This window comes from Dasypus novemcinctus, chromosome 19 (assembly GCF_030445035.2).
Source record: "Dasypus novemcinctus isolate mDasNov1 chromosome 19, mDasNov1.1.hap2, whole genome shotgun sequence".
NCBI lineage: Eukaryota > Metazoa > Chordata > Mammalia > Cingulata > Dasypodidae > Dasypus > Dasypus novemcinctus.
In genome coordinates, this window is record NC_080691.1 from 84,803,499 (window position 1) to 84,808,122 (window position 4,624).

General features: G+C 63.1%; 1 long non-coding RNA gene across 1 annotated transcript; it reads left to right on the forward strand.

The window, feature by feature from the left end:
* Positions 1-2,221: 2,221 nt before the first annotated feature.
* Positions 2,222-4,366, forward strand: LOC139437047 (uncharacterized). Its single transcript, XR_011646617.1, has 2 exons — positions 2,222-2,704; positions 4,220-4,366. It is a non-coding gene; the product is annotated as an uncharacterized lncRNA (long non-coding RNA).
* The last annotated feature ends 258 nt before the right edge of the window (positions 4,367-4,624 follow it).

Here is a 4,624-nt window from a genome sequence, read left to right on the forward strand (position 1 = left end):
ATCGTTCTGCTCTCAGCTCAAATGTCAGCTGCTCAGAAAGGCCCTTCCCCAGCCCTTCCCGAATGTAAGGCGCCTTCACCTGTCCCGCCCTTTAATGGCAGTGTGTCTTGGCCCACTCCCTACCTCGCTCTTAACAGTTCTGTTTGTTTTACCTGATTATGTTTATCTGCTGGTGGTTCTATTTATTTTTGTCTCTCTTTCGGGAGCCTGTCTTTGTGGTCCCTGGCATGCAGTAAGTGCCCAATAAATGAACAGGCAGTAGGGGGGAGGTGAGGGACTGGAAGAAACAGCAGACAAGCCTCGAGCTGGAATCAGTGGGAATTCCGGGGGACAGGGGGCGCCACAGCTCCGCGGTGCTCAGGGTTGGTGAGTGCAGGTACCCGGGGGCCATGGGGTCTGGGTGCCCAACTTCTTCCAGAAGGCGCCTCGCCCCCTGCAGATGTCCCCTGTCCAGACCTCGGCTCCAAAGAGTGGCAAACACCCCGGACCCCCGCCAGCCCAGCCCAGCGGCTGCCCGCCTCCGTTCCCCTCTCCTCCTGCACCTTCTCTTGCCCACAGCCCCTGAGCTTCTCAATCTCCCTGCTCCTTCCGGGCCTTCGTCTCTCGCCCTTTCCGAAGCAGCCTCTGCTCCTGCGATGCTCTCCTGGCTCGGCCGTCGCCCCCCTCTCCTACCTCGGGGCCCCCTGGACGTCTCCTCAATCTCCATCTCTGGCTGCCCCCCCCCCCCCTCAGAGCACGTCCAGGCTCTGAGGCCCAATCCCGCAAGTCCAGGGTCCTCTCAGTCTCTTCCCCCAGACCTGATTCTCCCCCTCTCAAACCTCTAGTCCACCCTGATCCCCCAAATCAGGGACTCAAACACCCGCCTAGTACCCTCTCCCCCATCTGCCATGCCACCCTGCTTCCCATCCCCACAGCCCCCGCTCCCCATGCACCCCCTCCGGGGACCAGACTCTCATCGTCTCCCCTGTGTCGTCCCCCTGCGCGGCCTCCGCTCCTGCGGCCTTCACTTTCAGTCCCTGTCCCTCCCTCCCTTAAAAAAGGCTCCCATAGCTCCCTATTGCCCTCGGGACAAATTCCCTGCTCCTGCTTCTAGCCTTGGCTGCCCCCGCCATTCTGCCCAGCTTCTCCCCCGTCCACCTGTTCACAACCCCCCCCCCTTCCCCTGCGGCCCTGGTGAAAGGAGCGAATCTGGGAATCTGGAATCTTCTACCCTCCCACTACCCTACCTCCCCCCACTGTGTTTGTGGTGAGCTCAGCTGGGAGGCCCCATGGCCAGGAGACCTCTCCCCCCGCCTCGCGTCCTGCCCCAAGGTCGTTGAACACACAAGGTCCGATGTTGGAAGATAAATGGATATTTATTCTACAAGCACTTCCCCCAGGGAAGCAGGGGACCCAGTGCCAGGCCTGGCCCGCGAGGGGCTCCCGGGGTGGGTGGGGGCAGGAGCTGAACACAGACTTCCAGGGCAGAAGGGTGCCGGGAGCGGGCGGCAGGGGCTCTAGCCTGGCGAGGCAGAGAGGGCTGCCCGGAGGAGGGGGCCTTTCCCCACTCCTTCCGCACCCTGCACCCGGGGAGAGTAAACACAGATTTGTGGATCGCTGAAGAAACCACTAGACCACACACACGCCCCAGCCCTGGCCAGGAAGGGGCCGGCATTCCCAGCCTCGGGGGGGGGGGGGCTGAGATGCCACATCCGGCCCGAGCAGGAGGCAGGGCCAGGCCTCAGCAGGGCTGGGTCACGTCCAGCTCCTCCCCAGCCCCAACCGGCTCTCCTTCCAGAGCTTTCCACTGCCTCCCTCTCTGGGACTCAGTTTCCCCGACTGCAAAATCGGGCAAGGGGCTTCGCGGCCCATCGCTCCTCGCCCGCGGGAGAGAAGGGGTTCGCCCCGGCTCCTGGCTGGGTTTTTATGATGTGGATGTGGTTTTGTTGTGTGTTTTTTTTCTAGGGAAAAAAAAAAAAAGGGAAAAGTTGAGAAGGAGCGCGGGGCCGCGCGATTGCTCAGACCACCTTAAATCAGCCCCGCCGCCCCGGCTACTGTGGAAATTCCTTTCTCCGCGGTGGTTGGCTGGGCGCGCCAGCCAATCCGCCCGCGGCGCTCCCACATGGGTTCGTGACGTCACAACGGGAGCTAGCCAATGGGGGCTCAGGGAGCCGGCGGCCAATGGCAGGAGGCACTAGGATCGGCTGGGCCAATCGGAAGGCGGCTGGGCGCTCCCCGCCGGGTAGGGCGAGCGGGGCTCCCCCTCCCTGGGAGAAGCTGGGACCCTCGTGGACGCCCCATCCCGGCCGGGGGAGTTGGGGTCCGGCTCGCTCATCACCCAAAAAACCAGGGGAAGCCAGTCGCCCTCTGGGCCTGGAGGATCCCCCCTTAGAAATAGTAGTCCCTTGGCCAACACGCACCTCCCAGAAGCGGAGCAGAGGATGGGCCTCTTGCCCTATTTTACAGATGGGGAGACTGAGGCAGGGGGGAACTGAGGCACGCTGGACGCGCGGGGAAGAGCCGAGAGACGCACCCCGGCCTGGAGGCTCCCGGCGCGGGCTCCGTTTTTGTCCCCAGAGGGTCTGATGGGGGAGGCCCGGTCCTGCCTGCGGGCAGGGGCTGAGCGCCTCAGTTTCCCCGAAGAGGAGCCGGGGAGCCCGGATTCTCGGGAGGACTACGATTCCCAGCAGCTCCCGCGCCGCGCCTGCCCGAGCTGTCAGTCAAAGTAACGTGGGGCGCTCTCCGGCCCCGCGCTCCCCGCTCCGCGCTCCGCGCTCCCGCTCCCTCCCCGCCCCGGGCCCGGCGCGGTATAATTACAGCCCATTGATCCGACCCGGGCCGGGAAAGCGGCTCCCTCGGGGAGGCCGAGCCTTTGGCTTCCGACACCGCCGAGCCCGGCCCGCCTCCCCCCAGCCCCCGGCCGAGCCGCTGGCCCCCCGCCAGGCTCGCCCCCTCCCGGGCTGGCGGTGACCTCTGAGCCTCGGTTCCCCGCCTCAGCGGGCGCTGAGGCCCCCCGGAGAGACCGCACGCACGTCCCCTGCCATCCGGGATCGTGGGGGGCCCCACCCCCAGGGCGCTCCCCCCCGCCGCCGAGACCTGGAGGCTCCCGAGGGCCGCTGCCTCCGTGCAGTGGGATGGTCTGAGTCTGAGAAGACTCACGGGGGAGCGCAATCCTGCCTGCTGCGGTGCGGGAGCGGCCAGGGCCGTGCTGGGGACGCAACGAGGGGGCCCCAAATCTGCGGAAGAGGGGAGCAAAGCAGAACGTGGACTCCCGGCGTTCCTGGTGCTCAGGCCTGGAGCAGAGCGAGGGACAGGGCTGGTGGGGTAGGAAGGCACTTCCCAGGACATAGGAGGCTTTCCCAGATGTTGGATGGGGACTTTTTTTTTTTTTTAGGAGGTACTGGGGATTGAACTTGGGACCTCGACATGGGAGGCTGGTGCTCTGTCACTGAGCTATATCCGCTCCCGGGGATGGGGGCTTTTAAGCTAGGGTTCCGCAGCATGCGTAGGAGTTGCCTCCTCTGGGTAATGCATTTAAACCCCCCATCCAAGATGGACAGAGGGGATCTTAAGCCCTCTTCTGGGACCGAGCTCTGACCTCCCCCACCCCTTGCCTTGCTGTGTGGACCTCCCCGAGCATTCCCAGTCTGTGAAATGGGGACAGGTGGACACCCCCATGGGCTATGGGCCCCGTTGATGTCACCTCGGGCTCTGGCAGCCAAAGGCTGGGACACTAGGATTGGCTGAGCCCTCCAGATCCCTGGTAAAGAATTGGGGGGCTGGGAGAGGAAAGAAAGGGCGATGCGGGCAGAGTGGGCTCGGGGCCAAGCACTCACTGGCCTGGGTTTCCTCCTCTGGGTGATGATAGAATCTTCCTGTAAGTGAAGGCGTTTATAAAGCACTAAAACTCTGAAGTCTCAATTAGGGGCCGCCCTAAGCCTCGCTCCCTCAGCTGGGCTCGGCACCCTCTCTTCCTCCCCTATCTTTGAAAACCCATCAAAATGTGAAGCAAATCCAGCCCCTCCGCTGCTCAAGAAACTTCCATAGCTCCCCACTGCCCTGAGACTAAAATCCAAACTCCCCACTTAGGCCTACAGGATCTGGCTCCTCCTGTCCCCTCCCTCCTTTTACGTCTTCCCTCTCCCACCCCTCCAACAAGACAGGACCAGCCCAGCCGCAGGGCCCTTGCACCGGCCTTCTCCTCTGCCCCACCCATCACCAGCTGTCCTCTTCCTTCCAGTCTTGTCTCAAATGTCACATCCCAGAGAGGCCGTGTCTGAGCAGCCTGGCTAAAGAAGCCACACGCCACCAGCCACGCGTCAACTCCACCTGGGCCTCTGGGTCACCCAGAGTCTGTTTTCTCATAAAATGGGGATAATGAGGGAAACTTCGTCGTCATCATCTTCATCGACTTGTCCTAACAATGAAACGGCTGGAGCGGAAATGGCTTTAGCCATTGGCCTTGCGTGAGGGCGTGCCAGGGACAGCTCGGGCAGCGGTGGGGGCGGGGGCGCTGAGGCAGGAGCTGGCACTTGGCCGGCAGCCCCCAGTTTTTATTTATTTTGCTTTTTAGGAGATACCGGGGATCGAACCTGGGAACCTCGTACCTGGAAAGCAGGTGCTCAACCACTGAGCTACACCTGCT